General features: G+C 42.4%; 1 protein-coding gene and 1 non-coding gene across 2 annotated transcripts in view; one reads left to right on the top strand and one right to left on the bottom strand.

Annotated features, from left to right (window-relative positions):
• The window catches only part of CACNA1D (calcium voltage-gated channel subunit alpha1 D), a 428,992-nt gene that overhangs the window by 85,359 nt on the left and 321,903 nt on the right, over positions 1–21,730 (top strand). The window lies entirely within an intron of this gene.
• LOC114806984 lies at positions 17,008–17,145 on the bottom strand. Its single transcript, XR_003755037.1, has one exon. It is a non-coding gene; the product is annotated as a small nucleolar RNA SNORA7 (small nucleolar RNA).

Genomic DNA, 21,730 nt, shown 5'->3' with positions numbered 1-21,730 from the left:
AGCCCTTTGGAGAAGAATGATGATAATAATTGTAGTATTGGTTAAGTGCTTACTACATGCTAAGCATTGGGGTAGATACAAGATAATCAGGTCCCACATGGGGCTCACCGTCTAAGTAGGAGAGCCAACAGGTATTGAATCCCCATTTTGTTGATGAGGGAATTGAGTCACAGAGAAGTGACTTGCCCAGGGTCACACAGCATTCATTCAATCGTATTTATTGAGAACTTACTATGTGCAAAGCACTTTATTAAGTGCTTGGGAGAGTACAATATAACAATAAGCAGACACATTCCCTGCCCACAATGAACTTACAGTCTAGAAGGGGAAGAGAGCAGACAAGAGATTGAGATGGGATTAGAACCCAGATCCTCTTACTCCCAGACCAGTGATCGTCCCACTACGCCACATTAAGACAGTAAAGGAGAAATAGCATACCCTCCCTCCGTCCCGTTTTCTCCCCCCACCCCACCCCGTTATTTGGGGTGGGATGGTGATCTCCCAGTGGCACCATACCTTCGGCATAGGAACAGGGTCCTTTCTTCCCTTACTGAGAGGATCAAGATTCAACCTTAAGAATGACTTTCAATTTTCCTCATCCTCCCCCTACTCCTGTGGTGAGCCCAGGGTAGAGAATGAGAATCAAGAAGGCAGAATGCCCCCTCAAAGGGGTAAAGGAAGTGAAAGACCTAATTGGTGACCTGAGCTGAAGCCACAGACTCTGGACTTAATTCAAATGTTTTCTAAATTATTTTTATTAATGTCTGTCTTGCCCCTCTGAGTTTGTTGTAGGCAGGGAATGTGTCTGACAACCCTGTTGTAGTGTACTCTCCCAAGTGCTGAGTACAGTGCTCTGCACACAGTAAGGGCTCAGTAATCACCATTGATTGATTGTATTCCCTTTTCTATCTGCTGCCTCATTCCTTTTATCTCGCCCCCTCCCCCTCACCCAGAAATGTTGGGGACAATGATTAATTTGTAATGAAAACGGTAGGTGAAGAGTGCAGGTCTCAGAGCTCACGCTATAGACACTTAATGTGAAATAGCACGTCCAGCGGTCCCAAGCCTGAGCCTTGGCAAGCTCCGGCTCAAATTAAGCAGTGGTTGGGGGAGCTCTTGGGCAAGGGGATAGCAGTGCTGTTTGGTGTAGCCCCAAATAGTAAGTAAAAAACAAAAACAATCAAAACCACCCAGTAACCAGATTGAGGCTCTGTGGATTAAGCAAATGTATTTGTATGATCAGCGTTTGGAGAACTCTTGATCAAAGATCAGTCATTTGAAGCAGTAACACTAGGCTGAAAGGATGAAAATGAAGAGAGGAGTTTAATGATTACAGGACCTAAAACCAAATGATTAAACTTATCCTAAGCATTTAGGAAATAACTTTGCCTTGTGTTATTAAGTCTGAGAGAAAACAAAGCAGTGAAGAATAGAAAGCAGTTGAGTTTACAGAACAATTCAGACTGCAGTGGAGGGCCTCCATCACCCAGAATTTGGTAAAAAAATTCTGAAATTTGATAAAATTTCCATCACCTGTAACACAGTGACAGGAACTCTACTGCTCTAGAGGCTATTCCTCTAGACTGTAAGCTCATTTGGGCAGGGGATATGTCTGTTATATTGTTACATAGCACTCTCCCAATTGGTTAGTGCAGTGACCTGCACACAGTAAATGTTCAATAAATGTATTGCTTGATTGCTCAGACTGCGTCAGTGGAGCCTTCATCATCCAGAGTGCACTGTTGGGGTCACTAACACAACCTTGTTAGTAGCTGGTTAGTGTCTCTTTCTTCCTAATTTCCCTTAGCCTCCTTTTCCTCTCTCCTTCTCTGTCTTCATTTCTCCACTTTCTTCTTATCCCCTCTTTATTTCCCCATTTCCCACTCTGCCCTTTTTCCCTTTGCCTTACTCCCCTTCTCTCCGTAGCCTTTGACCCAGTTCCTGTCTTGCCTATGGGGATCAGATTTCTGGTTACCTCATTTATTACCAGTCTTTTGGAATTTGCTACTACGGTCTTTGGACCTATTCTGATTCTAGTTGTAGTAGGATTTCCCAGGACATGGAACTGGCCCCTTCAATCTCTTGTCAACTTGGAAATTATTGTGTTTTTAGATCATTTATCCCTGGACACAATTTTCACCCTAAGTAGTAGTTTCACAGAAAACTGAGACAAAGATTTAGTAGGAAACTCAAGGACACTGCTACTCTAAGATCCTGGGTTGGTGAGAGTTCTTCCATCAGTCAAATCAGGGATTTTCAGTGTTTTATAGAAATGATTCCTGTGCCACATGAAGGACTTATTGGAAGTACCCTTCCTGCCCTCTTCTTTTTTTTAATGCTATTTTGTTAAGTGCTTACTAGGTGCCAGGCACTGTCTTAAGCCCCAGGATAGTTGCAAGTTACTTAGGTTGGACATAGTCCATGTCCCTTATGAGGCTTTTCTTCCATCGCACATTCCCCTCCTTTCTCTCTTCCCCACCTCCTACTACCCACATACATGCCAACTCCTCCCAGCCCTCTCCCCCAGCCCACATACTCAGAAATATTCACCAGGATGGAGTTGTCCTTTTAGTGATGGAGAGAGCAGCAGCAGATAACCCATAGGACTCTAAGAACTTATCACCTGCTCTTTTCCACCTGCTGACAACCTCTGTACTAAGGCTATTAATTATTGGCTTCAGTAGAAGTTAGATCTTCTTCCTCAGTAGTTACTTCACTCATGATGACTTTATTCTTGCTTAGGAAAGGGAAGTGTTAATTCCTGAGAGTCAGTAAGTTCCAGATCCTCCCTCGGACTGTCTGAAAAGAATACCTTTTAAGGAGTCTCTAGTGAAAGACCCTAGTGGAATGCTCATACAGTTGTTTGTCTCTTTATTTGGCTAGCCAATGTGCAATATAGAGTTATTGGGGAAAGTGGGTACTTTAAAGATGCTTTCATTGTCTGCCTTTTGAGTATAAAAACATTGATTCTTGATTTTCCCAACTCTATAATTTATTATGGGACCTACAATAACTGTGTAATGAAGATTATTATCTCTGGTGGGTTAGTGAAAGAGATAGGTGGGCCTGAAACCTATTTTTATCTTAGGATCAATATTTTGCCATGGCTGTGGCAAGCAGGGCAAATGCCATAGACATAGCATTGACAGTTACCTATTTGGCTTTGCTCCTTACTATTCATACTGATTCTAGTTAAGTGCTTACTATGTTCCAAGCACTATAGTAAGCACTGGAGTAGATACAAGAAAATAATAATGTATTTGTTAAGCGCTTACTATGTGCCGAGCACTGTTCTAAGCGCTGGGGTAGACACAGGGGAATCAGGTTGTCCCACGTGGGGCTCACAGTCTTAATCCCCATTTTACAGATGAGGGAACTGAGGCACAGAGAAGTTAAGTGACTTGCCCACAGTCACACAGCCGACAAGTGGCAGAGCTGGGATTTGAACTCAGGTTGGGCACATATGAGGGTCACAGACTAAGTAGGAGGGATTAGGATTTAATCCCCATTTTACAAATGAGGACACTGAGGCATGGAGAAGTTAAATGACTTCCCCAAGGTCACACAGTAGGCATGTGGCAGAGCCAGGATTAGAACCCAAGTCCTCTGACTCCCAGGCCCATGCTCTCTCCACTAAGCCACACTTCGCTGCTTGTAGAGTTGAAGGGAATTATTATCATTGTAAAACAATACCCAGTCTTTTTAACATTCAGGATCTTTGGGAAGTGTATTTGCTTTACTGCTGTTCCCTTAGTACTGCACAGGCCAGGCCTGAACAGAAACCAAGGGCTTATTTCCTACAATAAACCTTAGTTCATTGTTTAGTTAAGTAAAGTGTTGGTTCCAGCCTATGTGCTGTGGTGTAGGAAGGTCATTTGTGATTTCACTCATGTTTTTGTGCTGCTTACACTCTTCTTTCTTGAAATCACTTCAGGGTTCCCTCCAAGAATTTGCCCATTTGCTGAAGGGTAGGGCTGGAGGAAGGTCTCTTACTTCCAGGTTGGAAAGAGATGTTTGAGGGTGCGTGGATTTATGGAGCCTGTTGAAATTGCATTTTGCTTTGGAATGAGAGTCAGGGGCTGAAGAGGAAGGGGAGCAGAGCAAGGAAACAGCACAGAAATCCAAACCTGCCGTAAGTACAGAAATATTTAGGCATGGACTCGCCTCATTTTTCCAGTAGAGAAAAGTCTCACGAGGGGCTGAGTACAGCAACCCATTTACTCACTACTGTCTCGGGCCAGAGCTTGCTGCTGCTACTTCCCTAAAGTAGGGGGGTGGAGTTAGGGAAAGTAAGTTATTGAAGGCCATGGGGAGTCATTGTCAGAAGAGAAACCTCCCAGTTTCCGGTGAAGAAATTAGGAATGAGGCATCTCATGTAATTAGACACATGTAGAAATGAGCTTAATTTCATTGTGCCTCTTCATAAATACAGGCCTCTCATCCACATTCATTGTATAGGGTTTGGAATATTTCTGGGCAGATACCAGATTTTTGAATGGTTGTTACTTATTACACTATTGGGATTCAGTAGTTTCCTTACCTGTCAAGGGACATCCAGTTTGAACAAGATTAGCTGGCTTGTCGTCTAGAGAAGTCTGACCCTTTTCAGGGAGTGTGAGAAAGTAAGCATGGAACTTTGTTTTGGGTTAGTTTTCTCATTGTTTGGTTGTAGCTAGGATAAGGAGTTGTTTTTTTAAATATGGTATTTGTTAAGTGCTGACTATTTGCCAGGCACTGTTCCAAGCACTGGGGTAGAAAGTAATCAGGTTGGACACAGTCCATGTTCTACATGGGGCTCACAGTCTTAATCCCCATTTTACAGTTAAAGTAACTGAGGCACAGAGAATTTAAGTGACTTGACTGAGGTCACACTCCAGACAAGTGGCAGAGCCAGAATTAGGTCCCAGGTCCTTCTGACTTCCAGGCCCATGCTCTACCCACTAGATTGCTCCACACAAGTCAGAAATAGGGTCATCAAGTTGTGGGATAGGTTGTCATTCTGAGATTTCAGTATATATCTTAGTCCACTTTGACTCTGGGACAGCAGTGTAGAGAGACCTGGGCTCTCTTCCTCTCTGAGCTGTTTTCCATTTTATGACAACACAAATGCTTTTGGTAGGTAAGATTTGTAACCCTAGACACAGAAAAGCTAAACAATTAAAATACATTTTGAGGAAAGAGGCCTGAAAGCCCCCTGCTCCTTTTTAGGTGTATCTCCTACCTAAAAGAATGCAACACATTTACCTGGGCTGGATTTTTTTGAGAAAATCTTGCTTAAAATTGTCTCCCGTGGCTGCTGTGTAAAATTTGAAGCTATCATATTTGTATTTGGGTTTTGTGGAACACTGCGCACTCTAAGTGGACCTGGAATTATTTAATAGTGTATGCATTGTGGTGTTAAATTCTTGTAAAATGATTTTAGGGATTCCTAATGTTTGCAAGTTTTTTGTGATTTTTTAAATTTTAGCTTTCATTTTTCTACGTGTGTGTTTTCCGTTGTTTGCTCTTGCGAGGTCTGGTTGATCCAGAAATACCAGTTCAGGGAATGGTATAATTTTCCATTTTTTCTAGCATTTCAACTTTGAAAGCTCTTTTTTCAGACTTAACATAGTCCTCAGTTGAGCCTTTTTACTGAACCCAGAGAGTCCTCATTTTTATCTTAATTTCTGATGCAGGCAAGAGCTTCCAAATAAGCAGAGCGGGCTGTCTTCTATTTAGAAAAATACTTTAGAATCCTACAGTAGATATGTGGCTGATGTGGGGGGAAAACACCTTTATTTGAGATATAGTTTCTGTCATGGGGATAGGGAAGATATTTGTGTGTACTTCTCATTAGAGTTTCATGAGTTTTGTGGGCAAATCCTTAGCATTTCATGAAATGAATTTCAGCTATAGATCTCCATGAATACATGGGACAGCATTTTATAAATACATTGTTTTGCAACATCTCCATTTGCTTTTCTGTTTTTGCCTACTTTATTACCACACATAACTTTTCAGAGTTCAGCTTTTCAATCACAAATTTGGCACATGTGCAGATTTCCATGCAGCCTCTAAGTAAATGTCAGCTGGGTATAGCCAGATGTCCTCTTTCTTCTGTGGCCTCAGAACCTATTAAATGCTAAGTTATACAAAGTCAAGATGGTGATGTTTGTTCTATGAACCCATCCTGGGGTCATTTCCTTTCAGAGTCAGGCTTGCTTTGATATCATCACACTTAATTGCCTGTAGCATTGTGGGAAATGCCTGATTTTTCCCTTACTGCTTTAGGAAGTTTGTGTCCGGTAATAGGTTGTATTTTAAGCCAATTTCTTAAAATTCTGATGGAAAAGGCAAGGCATTATGAGTTCTCTACAGCTGAAGGTCACGTTTCTAGGGTTGCATTCCAAGAAAAGACAGTGGAACATGATCCCGTGCATAAGCAAACTCAATTTCACAAAATAAAATAGAGAGTATATGGTGGTGGGAACAGTAAAAGGGAGGCGGGGAGGGAAGAGAGAGTTAGGTTGCAGTCAGAAAGTGAACTTCTTATCTTTATTGTAGAAGCTAAAAAGCAGCATCCTAAGAGTTTCCAGAGAAATGTCGGTAAAAGGTCAGGGATGCAAAGTTGAACCTCGGGCCCTCAAAGGCCTGTACTCAAGAACTTTTGAACTCATGGTTCAAAGACAATCTTGTCCCTGCTGTTTACTGAGGGAGTCATTCTGAGAAAAGGTGTATTCTGTATAAATGAACAGAGTTTTACAGAGTGAAAGAGAAGCAGGAGAAACCAGCGTAACCTAGTGGATAGAGCACAGTCCTAGGAGTCAGAAGGACCTGGGTTCTAGTCCTGGCTTTGCCACTTGTCCACTGTGATAACTTGGGCAAGTCACTTACTTCTCTGAGCCTCAGTTACCTCTTCTGTAAAATGGGGATTAAGAATATGAGCCCCATGTGCCACTGTGTCTGACCTGATTACCTCGTATCTATCCCAGCGCTTAGAACAGTGCCTGGCAGATAGTAAGCGCTTTACAAATGCCATTAAAAAAAGAGAGGGTGGAGTTGGATGGTTACATTCCAGAGCAAAAAAAAGCATAAAAACAGGAATCAGTGTAAAAAGAACAAAAGTAAATCAGGGGACTGTGTAGTAGGTTTGATGTGATTTCTTAGAAGATGTTTAAGTAAGATCATACATGCCAACCTTTCATCAGGTCTGTAGAGATGAGTTTCCGGCAGGGGCTTCCAAAGGGTGGGAAACCGAGATCCAGAGAGGAAAGTGTGACAGAGATAGAAAATTATTTATTTATATTCATATCTGTTTCTCCCTCTGTACTGTTATGGGCAGGGAACATGTCCATTAATTCTGTTGTACTCTCTCAAGCAGTTAGTATAGTATTCTGCACATAGTAAGCACTCAAATATGATTGCTCAATCCAGAAAAGAGAACCAAGAAGAGTCCTAGGAAGACAGAGAGAAGAGGCAAGCAGGGAGATATGTATATTGAGTGTCTATTGAGGGCAGAGCATCATAGTAAGTGCTTGGAAGAGTACAGTTAAGGTAAAAGTCACGGTCGCTGCTCTTAAGGAGAGGGGAAAGAGTTCAGACACCTAAAGAAGCAGAGAGTAAAGAATAGGGACCCAAAGAAAAAGAAAGAAGGAAAACCTAGGGAGAAGAGAGTGATTGAGACCTAGAGGAGAAAGAGAGCAGAGACTCAGGCACAGAGTCTCGTCTTTTGGACCTGCCCGTGATGTGGCCTAGACAGAGCCTTTGCATGTTCCTCCACCCTTGCACAACAAAGAAGGGCATGAAAATTTCATGTCGGTCAAAAAAACCCCCCAAACAACATTGGTCCTAAAGCTGGGCGAGGGTGAGTGAAACCTCTTGACCTGGCCCTGGATCCCGTTAAGGATGAGAGAGCCCCTTCTAGCTTGCTTTAGTGCCTTCGGTGGAGGACTGGTAAGGAACTTGCGATGGTTCTAAAAGTGGGTGAACCCAGTCTTGCAGAGAGGGAGTGGAGCTGCCCCTGAATACCTCTGATAAAAGCTTGCTTCCTGCCATGACTATAGCCAAGTAAGAGCTCATTGCCATCCACTTATACCTATATACATCAGTACAAGCCTACATACAGATGGGGATTGAGACTGTGAGCCCCATGTAGGACAAGGACTGTGTCTAACCTGATTTGCTTGTATCCACCCCCGTGCTTAGTACAGTGCCTGGCACATAGTAAGCACTTAACAAATACCACAATTGGAAGTAGCATGGCATAGTGGAGAACACACAGGCCTGGGAATCAAGATCATGGGTCTAATCCTGGCTCTGCCACTTGTCTGCTGTGTGACCTTGGACAAGTCACTTTATTTCTCTGTGCCTCAATTACCTAATTTGTAAAATAAGGATGGAGACTGTGAGCCTCACGTGCGACAGGGACTGTGTCCAATCCAATTTGCTTGTATCTACCCCGGTGCTTAGTAAAGTGCCTGGGCCGGTCTCACCTTTATAATATCGCTAAGATCCGCCCTTTCCTCTCCACCCAAACGGCTACCTTACTGCTACAGGCTCTCGTAATATCCCGGCTAGATTACTGTGTCAGCCTTCTCTCTGATCTCCCTTCCTCCTCTCTCTCCCGGCTCCAGTCTATTCTTCACTCCGCTGCCCGGCTCATCTTCCTGCAGAAACGCTCTGGGCATGTCACTCCCCTTCTTAAAAATCTCCAGTGGTTGCCTATCAACCTCCGCTCAAAACAAAAACTTCTCATTCTAGGCTTCAAGGCTCTCCATCACCTTGCCCCTTCCTACCTCTCTTCCCTTCTCTCTTTCTACTGCCCACCCCGCACACTCCGCTTCTCAGCCGCCCATCTCCTCACCGTCCCCCGTTCTTGCCTATCCCACCATCGACTCCTGGGCCACGTCCTCCCGCGGTCCTGGAACGCCCTCCCTCCTCACCTCCGCCAAACTAATTCTCTTCCCCTCTTCAAAACCCTACTTAAAGCACACCTCCTCCAAGAGGCCTTCCCAGACTGAGCTCCCCTTTTCCCTCTACTCCCTCTATCCCCCCCCTCACCTCTCCACAGCTAAACCCTCTTCTCCTCCCTTTCCCTCTGCTCCTCTCCCTCTCCCGTCCCATCCCCTCAGCACTGTACTCGTCCGCTCAACTGTATATATCTTCATTACCCTATTTATTTTGTTAATGAGATGTACATCACCTTGATTCTATTTATTTGCTATTGTTTTAATGAGATGTTCTTCCCCTCCATTCTATTTATTGCCATTGTTCTTGTTTGTCCGTCTCCCCCGCTTAGACTGTAAGCCTGTCAAAGGGCAGGGACTGTCTCTCTCTGTTACCGATTTGTACATTCTAAGCACTTAGTACAGTGCTCTGCACATAATAAATGCTCAATAAATACTATTGAATGAATGAATGAATGAACATAGCATATGCTTAACAAATACCATAATTATTATTGTCTATATCTTTGAGCTAGAACTTGGCAGGGAGATTTTACCCATTTGCCTGACTGTGGTTGAAAAGGCAAATGCTTGACTGACAATCACTTTGACAGTGTTTACACATGAAGCTTATCCTTTCCTGGGATGTCACATTTGCTGCCTGCAGTACCTCGTACTATTTTTAAATTCTGTTTCATGTTATCATGATCTCTGCAGAGCAGTTTTCTGATTATAAAGCTTTCTGAGAGCCTTGGCTGAGAAGAGGGACAAAATTTTCTAGAAGAAAATATACAGCACCCACTTGGGTGAGTTGGCCTTTACTGGAAAAATTGTTATCCGCTCAGTGCTTGCTCTGAGATGGCTATTCCATATCGGACTCTCACAAGAATTGGGAAAATAGGAATTATATCAACTGTGAGCCCGATTATAAATTATTGACCAACTCTGAGGCCAGTTGAAAATATTGTACACATGCACAACAGTGAAACAGACATTTGCCAATCCACAGTCTCTGTCAGGAGAAGATGAGGTTTTTTTCCTGTAAATGTTGTGGAAATTGATTTCCTAGGCAGCCTATGTTACCATTAATGTAGACATTGCATCATTGCATGAACAGAGACTTTGGAGAAGATGTGATAGACTGATCGGGCAGTTCATATAGCATATTGATTTCTACCCCACAGGTGGCTTGTAGTCATTGTTATTTCCCCTCTTGAAAATAGAGCGTCATCTAGGTCCACAGCAGTGGAGTTGCTTGTAATATAATAATGAAATTGTTTGGCTATTGGACAGCCCGTTATGTGTGTGTAAATAAATATCTCTCTCTTTAAGATATCTTTAAGAATGAAAATGATAGCTTTGGGTTTTGAGATTCTTTCTCTGATGGTTGCTGAATAGGCATAAGATTCCCCCTCGATTGGATTGAGCTTTCAGCTATATTCAATGCAAAATGATGTATTCAGTACAATCAACTTAAGAGTCAATGGTATTTATGGCTTTAGGTGATCTAGCCTGATACTTGTGGAACTCAATTGCCTGTTGATGTGAAAAAAATTGATATTTTTCCTTCTGAAATGCTTCTACGTGGCAAATAAAACTGTCTAAACTGGTTAATTTGTATCTACCCCAGTGCTTATAACAGTGATCGACACATAGTAAGCATGTAACAAATATCATCATAATAAATAAAACTCAAGACTTTTGGTGCCATTACAATGGCACCTACCCAGCCCATGTGCCACAGTCTAAATTATGTGCAATATTTTCCATTTACTCATGTACAAAATTCAAGCTGCTTTGTGAACATGGTTTTTGGAAGAGATTTATTTGATAAGGTTCAAGCCTTTTGGGCTAAATATCTCCTTACCAACCCCTAAATTATTGGGGACCCAAGCGATGTGACTTTTCAGAGAGCAGCACTCTAAACAATAGCACTATTGTAAAGCACTTAAGATGCTGTAGAACTAAGCTGTACGTTCTTTCAGCATGCGTGAACATCTTGCATAACTGAGAAAAATTGCAATATGTTATCAGTCATAACTGCAGTTATGACTGCCAGGAGCTGAACAAAAAAGATTCCGGTTTTGTGTCCAGGAGGGTAGTCAGGGTATGTGAGTGTTACAACAAGCATGTCAAAAAATAAACTGTAGAATATTCCTAAAATCAAATCAATATGTTAATCTTTACAAATGTAAGTATTTTTCTTATTAGAGAAGTCCCAGTACTGTTGACCTCAGAGCCTCAGCTTGGCTGTTAAATGTGTGGTGAATTCCTCAATCTTACTCCTGTAGGGAGCTGTAAGATGGTGTCAAGGTCAGAGCAATCTGTAAAAAAACAAAACAAAAGCAAACCAAAAAGCTCTCCTTCCACTTATCTCTCCCAAATTTGGTATCTTCGCTCCTGTGGTTGGCTGTTGACATATATTGAACCCCTGTATGGGCTTTAGTAAAAACCCCTTTCATCATCCGAAAAACTAGAATTCCATTCTGATTTGAAAAGGAAAAAAAAACATGAGCTTTTTTAGGCTCAGTCTGATATGGGCTATATCTGGGTGCATTTTACTACCCATTACTAAGGGTTCTGCTCAGCAAACTCTTGCAAATGCAGTAGAATGCATTAAACATTTGTAGAGTGTTGCAGAATCTTAGAAATGTGGTTACAGACTGAGCCTGGGGTATGGGGTTTAGCTAGGTCGAAAATATTTGTAGCTTGCAGGTGCTCCTGTTAAGATTATCTCTTTCAGTTCTTTACCTTTTCTTACTGGCTGTTCTTTTTGATCTTCTCAAGGAGTAGTTTCACAGGGCCTAGGAGTCTGAGACTGAAATGCTAACATTACAAAAGCAAGAATAAAGAGAAGCTTACTGACCAGAGACTCGACACTCTTTTACTTAAAGCTATATAGATGCCTGTCTTTTTTTTTCTTTTGGTATTCTTTTCCTCTTTTCAAATCATCCTATTTTGTGCTTCATTCCCTGCTTATTCCCTCGATCCCTAGTTCAGTTTGACTTCTTTAGAAGGATGGCACTGTGTTATTCTTTCTAAGGGAATAGTTTAGGCTTCTTGGCTGGTTTATACCAAAAGGACTCACCTTCTGTTTTGGGTTTTTTTTTTAATTCTCTCTAAATGGTTTTGAAATTGCAACAGTGTGATGTTCAGTGTGATCTAGGACTCCAACTCTTCAGAATTTCTTCTCCTACAAGGCGGCACTTGGAGAAATAACACACCTAAAATAACACTTTTTTCCCACAAGGCAAATGTGAGGGAAATTGCACCCATCCTTCCCCAAGAGAATGTAACCATGGGTCATTTTAAAATCGCCTTTGTATTTTGGGCAGTGAAATCCTGTCAGTGAAACTTTGGCCTTTGGTTTAGGAAACTTTAGGATGCATGTTTCTTGGTTTAATGCCCAACAAATAACTGGATGCCATTTTCTTTAAAGTCTAGTATCATTACTGGGAAATACACACGAAATTTGGGAGAGGGGGGTTGGGGGAGGGGAGATTTCAGGAGTGATAGCTTCTCTTCTTCCATTTGCTGCTCTCTTAATTGTTGTATTATACTCTCCCAAGCACTCAGTACAGTACTCTGCACGCAATAAGTGCTCAATAATAATAATAGTAATGTTGGTATTTGTTAAGCGCTTACTATGTGCAGAGCACTGTTCTAATAAATATGATTGAATGAATGAACTGGCTTTAAGCAAGTGAAGAGCTTCTCAGTACCAAATGTGACCTCACATGAGCCAAACAGGCTCACAGAAACATTGGTCCAAGGGATTTTCACAGTATCCTCCTGGTTCATTATGACTCTGTATTATTGTAACTTGCTTCTCTCCCAACTTAGCAGAGCCTTCTTATTGAAAGGAGAATGCCCTGAAGCCTGGATACTGAGTAGTGCCTCCGGGTTAGCAAAATAGACTCTGATTGAGAAGAGACTTAGGTTTTCACCAACAAATTAACAACTCTCAGTTTTTGAAACCAAAGTCAGCCCAGAATGTCTGCATGCTATTTACAAACAAGTGATCTCAGTCAGAGGAGAGGACAAATAAAATGTTTATTTCAGGTGACATAAGAAAAAGATGTTGGTACATTCAAGATAGATTTAGATCTATTCTTGGACAATAGATCCTCACTGATAAATTATTAAAATGAAAAGGTAGGATTGTTAGATGATGCCTACCAAGCCATGGGGGTGGATGTCAAGAAGGATAGTCATAACAAAATTCCTGCAGATGTTCTTTGATGTAACTGTTGGAGTTAGGTTACTGGACTGGAAGGACTGTTGATATCATCCATTTGAAAATTCTTATGTTCTTGTTTGACTGACACTGGCTTCAGATGGAGGAACACAGGCAGAGAGTTACAGTGCACATTTAATTATATATTATAAATTATTCATTCATATTAATGTCTGTCTCCTCATCCAGACTGTAAGCTCATTATGGGCAGGGTATGTGTCTGCTAATTCTGTTGTATTATACACTCCCAAGCGCTTAGTACAGTGCCCTGCACATAGTAAGTGCTCAATCAGTACAATTGATTGATCGACTGAACTCATCCTCAGTTGCTCTGTAAGCCCTTTAAAAGGGATCAACCTTGTTTTTCCCTGGATATCTACAACAGCAGCAGACACACTAGAATAATCCTGTTCTTACAAAACCCCACAATGAAGAAAATATGTGTTGTAATACAAATGGTGTCTGATGCTGTGCACAGGCACATGCATTGTTTTTTCTGATAGCACAGAGTCACATCGTAGGCATGGACTCTGCCTTGTGCTTCAGTTGTAGTGTCCCAAGTGCCTAGTACAGTGTATTGCACCCAGTGGACCCTCAATAAATACTATTTCCTCTACTGCTATCCAAACAGGCTTTCATTCAACTATGAATGTTCCCTAATTCCCTCACAAAGTTCTTGCCGAAGCACCAGCGTTCTGGCAGAACTGGATGTTTTTGCCAAAGCTGGAAGCAAAAGAGCAAAAGCCACAGGCAGAGGCAGCAGCCACAGCCCTTAAAACCTAGTATCCTTTTAAGTGCAACTTTTTCTTCTACTGGGTTGTTCGTTTTGCTGATTTCCTTATAACACTGGATACTGTCTGCTTCCCCAAGCTCTGTCTTGCCGTAACTCTTACAACCAGGCCCAGAAGGAAGCTTGAAACGAAGTAAAATTGAATATTCTCCTTCAGGATCCTGCCTCCCTTATCTTTATTTGCCACAGTTCCCTACCCAACCCTGATTCTCCCATCAACATCCCCATAAAAAGCCCCCCCCAGGCCCCTGCCCTATTCTTGGGGCAGTCACTGACGGCCCTGGGGGATACTGAACTCACAGGCGCATGTGACGTTAAATGCATTTTGCTGGGCACATGGCACAATGTGATGACTTCCACTATGGCAGTCCATCTGAGGTCATCTGAACCTAGAGTGTTTCTCTGTGGGGACCCCTGACACCCCTGACTTGCCTCAGAGTCTATCAGAATGTTCCCTTGCCAGCTTCCTGTGTACACAGTTGACACTTGCTAGCCATGGATCTTGGTGGCAGGAACTGAACTGGAGGAAGGATGGATACTTACAAATGGTTGAAATAAAGATATGTGGGTCAGACAAGCAGAAAACCAGGCTTTCTGGTATAAAACTGGATGTTTTGTTAATGAGATGTACATCACCTTGGTTCTATTTATTTGCTATTGTTTTAATGAGATGTTCATCCCCTTGATCCTATTTATTGCTATTGTTCTTGTCTGTTTCCCCCGATTAGACTGTAAGCCCGTCAAAGGGCAGGGACTATCTCTATCTGTTACTGATTTGTTATATTCCAAGTGCTTAGTACAGTGCTCTGCATATAGTAAGCGCTCAATAAATACTATTGAATGAATGAATGAATGAATGTATGGCTGTCCTATCTGTAGTACCATTAGGATAAGTTGGCTTGTTATCTCTGCCTTCCCTCTCCCTCAAGAATGGTGCCCACGGATATATCATTATGGTTAGAATGCAGCAACTGATCAAGAAACTATTTTTGATGAAATACTTGTTTCATTTCTCTTCAAGCAGTGAAATAACATCCTCACATACCAGAACATAGTATTGTAAATCTCATTGCTCATTTTTATTGTCACTTTCACATTTTGGTATCTTGATTGCTCTGCTGATTTGGCAAGATCTAATATTTTATGAGAAAAGAAAATATGCCATCCTAAGAAAACTAAGAAAAAATTGCTGAAGTGGTCTTAACTATGAAAAAACATTCTATGTCCAGGTTTTTGAACCTAAAATTTAAACCTATAATAACCTAGAATTCTTGCACTGTTAATTATTTTCTCTTTTGTACCATTCTTGTACCTTGTTGCTGTTGCCGGGGCCAAACCGATGCTGAACCTAATAATGAGTCAGGTTCATGGGATAAAATAATAAGAGTTTATTATTGGGTAGGTTGCCGAGCTTTCACTAGGCAACCAGGTCCTGCTTCACATTGTCCAGCACAGTCGATGGAATGGCCTGCCTCTGTGTTCTGCCTTTTATGCCATTTCCTCCATCCCTGATGTAATGCTTTTTCCTAATTTAGTTTTGGAGCAATTCCCCATTCTAGCCAAGAGAAGCAGCATGGCTTAGTGGAAAGACCACAGGCTTGGGAGTTAGAGGTTATGGGTCTAATCCCAGCTCTGCCACTTATCAGCTGTGTGACTTTGAACAAGTCACTTAACTTCTCTGTGCCTCAGTTACTTCATCTGTAAAATGGGAATTAAGACTGTCAGCCCCACGTGGGACAACCTGATTACCTTGTATCTACCTCAGTGCTTAGAACAGTGCTTAACAAATACCATCATCATCATCATCAGTCTACCTTTTGAGTCCTGCCAATCAGGACTATAGATAGCCTTTCCGGGATTAGCATATGCTGATGGTGAATCCCTATGGGGCAGGAAACCTATTACAGGAAGTACACCCCTCAATGGGCAGGGAATCTTGAATCCTATTGGATATCTGCTACAATTGTTGTGTGTGCTATATCACTGGGGGAACATTCCCTTTGGGGGGTGTGTGTGTGTGTGTGTGTGAGCACTATGCTTACATTGAGTCCTGAGTATGGTAGATGTCTTTCGGTGGGAGTGGGGGGAAGGGATCAGAATTCTAGCCTCTAAACCACAGTGGATCCTCTCTATGCCATTGCTAGGCCCCTCGCCCTTTATCCCCCAAAATTGGCACAACGCCTGACATATATTGGCCACATAAAGCAGATATGAGTGGAGGAATGCAGCACATAATATATTCAACACTTTGGAAGCTGATCTTCATGTTTAGTCCAAGTGAAATACTTTTAAACACTTGAAGGTTAGCTTCTCCTGGGGCCTGAAGTGCTTCAGGTGCTCCTCTTTATATCTGTATAACATGCTTTCAGATCTCATTTACTAGAGCATGAGCTACTTGTTTTTCACAAAGGGGAGGAAAGTATAGATTGAACAGGGGAAAAAATAAATGAACAGTCTGCACTGCTCAAGTTCCCATACATTGCTGATTCAAGAGCAGTTGCTGAGAAACTTCAAAGTTCAAATGTTTTCCAACACAGGTAAGCACAGGCATTCAGAATCCTCAAGATGAGACTCCGATAATGCTTTTATAGTTTGATCGAATGAAGTTGAAAAACCAAGATATTTTATTTCAACTGTCAGGTAGATTTATGTACATATGAGGCATAACTGTTATCCAGAAGAGAAAAAAATCACTGTTTTTTTAAGATTTTGTTAAGTGTTTTGTCTCTCCACTTGATTGTATTGAATGGAGAGTCCACATGTCTTTATTTGGTTTCTTTTGGTCATACAATCAGTTGTATTTGAGCGCTTATTGCACTGAGCACTGTACTAAGCCTTTTGTCTTGTCTTACGCTGTCGAGTCATCTCTGACCCATAACGATGCCATGGACACATCTCTCCCAGAATGCCCCACCTCCATCTGCGATCGATCTGGTAGTGTATCCATAGAGTTTTCTTGGTAAAAATATGGAATTGGTTTACCACTGCCTCCTTCCACACAGCAAACTTGAGTCTCCGCCCTTGACTCTGTTGCTGCCCAGCACAGGTGAGTTTTGACTAGTAGCAAATTGCCTTCCACTCGCTAGCCACTGCCCAAACTAGGAATGGAATTGATATGCCTCTGCTTGACTCTCCCTCCAGTAGTCGAGACTGGTAGAGTACTGGAAACTCTCCAGGTGTGACCCTGAGAGGGGCACTAAGCATTTAGGAGAGTACACTATAGCAGAGTTAATGGATACGTTTCCTGCCCACAGTGAGTTTACAGCTTAGAGGGGGAGACAGACATCAATATCCATAAATAAATTATGGATATGTACATAAGTGCTTTGAGGCTGAGGAAGGGGTGAATAAAGGGTGCAAATCCAAGTCCAAGGGTGGGATGGGGGAAATGAGGGCTTAATCGGGGAAGGCATCTGGGAGGAGATGTGCTTTTAATAAGTTCTGAAGGTGGGGAGAGTGATTGTCTGATGGATATGAAGTGGGAGGACATTCCATGCCAGAGGCAGGACATGGCTAAGGGGTCGGAGACAAGATAGATGAGATCGAGGTTCAGTGAGTAGGTTAGCATTAGAGAAGCTAAGTGTGGAGGCTGGGTTTTAGTAGGAAATCAGGGAGCCTAGATAGAAGGGGGCAAGGTGATGGAGTGCTTTAAATCCTGTGGTAAGGAGTTTCTTTTTGTTGTGGAGGTGGATGGGCAACTCCAGGAATTTCTTGAGAATTGGGGAAACATGGACTGAACAGTTTGTATAAAAATGATCCAGGCAACAGAGTAAAGTATTGACTAGAGTGGGAGGAGAGAAGAGACAGTGAAGCTGGTGCATTAATCAAAACAGGATAGGATAGGTGCTTGGATTATAGTGGTAGCAGACTGGAGATCTGAGGTGGTTTTTTTGGTGTGGATTATTAGTGAAGACCTGTAGCTGACATTGGTAATTTGAAGGAGGGATGTTATATTGCTGCTTTGCTGGATCATTCTGGCATTAGCACAGCAACCTGGCTTCAAAGGGATCTTGTCACCTGTTTCTGTGCCTCATTTAGAGCTTTTATTTTGGAGGACATATTCTTGTGTCAGTGTTGTCATGTTTGAATGCCCAAGTCTCTGACTCTGTCTCTCCCCAAATATTACCAAAAAAGTAAGTGGTGCCATGAGGTACTGTTACCCTTCTTGGCAGGAAGGATTAGGTCTATCATTTAGGAGTTCCTGTTAGTATATGGCTCAGGTTACCACCTAGAAACTTAGGACATTTATACTGGGAGACCTCAAAATGCAGGGCCATTCACAAGAATGAGACAAGTTGAGTTTATTATGTTTTAGAGCACAAAGATGCACACCTCAGTTTCCCCAGATAACAGTATAGACCAGAAGGTCAGTCAATCAATTTTATTTATTAAGCACTTACTTTGGGCAGGGAACATGTCTGCCAACTGTCATATTGTGCTCTGCAAATACTGCACATAGAGCATCCATTGCTCTATGCTCTATGTTCTACAATTTTGTTGCTGAATTGTACATTCCAAGCGCTTAGTACAGTGCTCTGCACATAGTAAGCACTCAATAAATACTATTGAATAAATATTGTGCAGAGCACAATACGACAGAGTTGGCAGACATGTTCCCTGCCCATAACAAGCTTACAGTCTAGAGGGGGAAGACAGACATTGATAAATTATTTACAATATATAATGTAAAGATAATGTGGGGTTGAGAGTGGGGCAAATACCAAATGCCCAAAGCTCACAGGTCCAAGTGCAAGATAGTAAGTACCATTCAGTAGTTAGAAGCCCAGAAGAGACAGTATCAATCCCTATTTACCCAAATCTGTAATCAGGAAGGGCCACTCTTCCTGAACTGCTGATAGTTCAGGAAGAAGCGTGGCCTAGTGGAGCCTGAGAGTCGGAGGACCTGGAACCTAATCCTGGCTTTGCCACTTACCTGCTGGGTGACCTTGGGCAAAGTCACTTAGCATCTGCGCCTCTGTTTCCTCACCTGTAAAATGGGGATTCAGTATCTGTTCTCCCTCCTACTTAGATTGTGAACTCCATATAGCACAAGAACTGTGTCCAACCTGATTGTCATATCTGCCCCAGTGCTTAGAACAGTGCTTGACACATAGTAAGCATTTAGCAAATACCATAACATATTTTTTTTTTATTTTACCCGCCTCTCTAATAGCAGCATTCCTCTTAGAGGTGGCATGGCTTCTGGGCTGGTTGTCCAACTCTGTGGTACTAATGGTATTTGCTGAGCATTTTCTGAATGCAATGCACTGTACTAAGTGCTTGGGAATAGAACAGAAGCTCAAGTCATGTTGCCTAACCACAAGGACTTTACACTTTGAGGGAGACAGACCTAAAAATATTCACAAGCAATGGACTCAGAATCAATAAAATTGAGTGATCAATCAAAAATGTTTGGTCTGTTGCAAGTGGCAAAAGTTTAGTGTTTCGGACACAATAGCTGCCCCATGGTAAGTGCTATATAGTGCGTCTGTAGTGGCATTATTTTCCCACAAATGGCATTGGTCTTAGGTTTGCAAGCCAGCCCTTTTGTGATCTGTCCTGCTGTAACCAAGAGCTAGGACTACCTACTGTTTAGGCTAGTTGCTGTCCATTTTTAAGGGATCACCCACAGCAGGAATCTCAGTCTATAACCTGTCTTTTCTCTTTTCTCTTATCACAGGCCCATTTCAGCCAACTCTAGTTTTCTCAGGGTGATGCTGATAGGAAGAGTAGAGACCCTGGAGTCAGAAGACCCTGGTTCTACTCCCACCAAAACCAGTGGCCTGGTGTGTGACCTTGAGCAAGTCACTTAACCTCTTTGGGTCTCCGTTTCCTCATCTTTTAAATGGGGATTAGGTCAATTGTGAGCCCATGTGGGTTAGGTACTGTGTCTGATCTCATATCCTCGTAGTAAGTGCTTAATAAGCACCATAGCTATTAGTATTTACTAGGGTAATCTCCTGGGGCAGGTATCTCTTCTTGGCCTTATTTGGCCACTCTAGAGAAATCAGACTTGGTGTTCTTACCCAAGGGCCCTGGGGTGATATGCAAATCAGGGTGGTACTGTAGTCTCTGAATTTTGGCTCAGTTACATCCCTGTGTGGCAGCTAAAAATCCCTAGGCTGGAATCCCCTATTAATATTGACAAGATATTTTATAAAAGCGAGCTGGTGGTAGACAACTTTGGCAGATAGACCAGTCTAGCAGATGGCAATTAAGAGAGGGGTGGCTCTCCTTTAGCAGAGGCTTCAGGAAAATTGTGATACTAAGAGACAAAATGGAAAATAGTACTGATTACTGAAGAGTAACCCCTCCATGTGTCCGAGAGTAATAGATTATTGGTTGGGTAGTGAATTTGTGTCCAGCCAGGTTGCTCCAGGTTCTGAGAAATTGAAGGTTGTACTGCATTTATCTCATCTGTAAATGGACAAAATAATCACAACACACCTTATACTTTCCCTGTGTGTGTGTGTGTGTGTGTGTGTGTGTGGTGAGAGCGTGGTGTGATTGTGTGAGAGATGTAAATGTAACTGGGTTGGGCAGAGCCAGGGTGTTAAGACTAGCCGTTCTTTGATCTCTTGGGAAATTCATCCACTCTCATGACTTCAGCTATCAACCCTCTGCAGGTGACTCACAAATCTACCTTTCTATCCCTGACCTCTCCCCACCTATCAAATCCCACATCTCCTCTTCCCACCAGGAGATCTCCACGTGGTTAGACTGCTGGCACTTCAAAGTCAACATTTCCAAAACTGAATTTCTCATCTTTCATCTTTAAACCCTTTCCTCTTTAAACCAAGTTCATAGCTGGTACAGAGAGAAAGAGGTACAGAGGAAATAAAGAACTTAGTCTGGGATAGTCTCCTGATTTTTTTTTTCCTCAGAAACATTTTGCACATCCACCCCTTCCCCTTCACCCATGTAGCCAAAACCCTGATTCAAAGACTTATATTATGATTGGACATTGTTGGCATTCCTCTCCAGTCTCCCTGCTTCCAGTTTCCCCCACCTTCAATCCATGCTCCACGTGGCTTCCAAATCATCTTTTTGAAATGTCTCCTGACTCCTCAAACAACATCCAAAGCTCATCTCCTTCTGGATTAAGCAAATTCCCCTTACATTGGCTTTAGCCTCTCTGTCAGCTCCCCTTCCCCCTCTCACACTCTCACTCACACACACACACATACACTCTTCCCGCCTGCTCACAGTCAGCCACATGGCCTAGTGGAAAGAGAATGGACCTGGGAGTCAGAGGACCTGGGATCTAATCCTGGCTCTGACAAATGCTTGTGTGTGAACTTGGGCTAGTCATTTAACTTCTCTGTTCCTCAGTTCTCCTATTCTCCCTCCTACCTAGACTTTGGGCCCAATGTGGGACAGAGACTATGTCCAACCTAATTAACTTGTATCTAACCCAGCCCTTAGAACCGTGTTTGACACATAACAAATGTCATTAAGAAAAAATCTTGTTTCTTCCCAAGCACTCTCTGGGAAGTTATCTGCTCTCATCTTACCCACCTTGCCCTTGCCCACCCCTTGTTCATGTTGTCCTCAGGGTCTGGAACTCCTTCGTCCCCTATATCCATCTGATCCCAGCTTTAAAGCCTTCTTAAATATCACTCCTCCTCCAACGAGCCTCTCCCAAATTATTTTTGGTACCCAATACTTATAAGCCCTCAGCCCCCTATCTTTATGTATTTATTTATACCCAGCTTCAGCATGTGTGTGTGTGTGTGTGTGTGTGTGCATTCAAGTATATAAAAACAAACATTCAATATT

Source organism: Ornithorhynchus anatinus, chromosome X1 (assembly GCF_004115215.2).
Source record: "Ornithorhynchus anatinus isolate Pmale09 chromosome X1, mOrnAna1.pri.v4, whole genome shotgun sequence".
In the NCBI taxonomy this organism is placed as follows: domain Eukaryota; kingdom Metazoa; phylum Chordata; class Mammalia; order Monotremata; family Ornithorhynchidae; genus Ornithorhynchus; species Ornithorhynchus anatinus.
The sequence above is the reverse complement of the archived record's forward strand: the minus strand, read 5'-3'. Positions and strand labels throughout refer to the sequence as shown.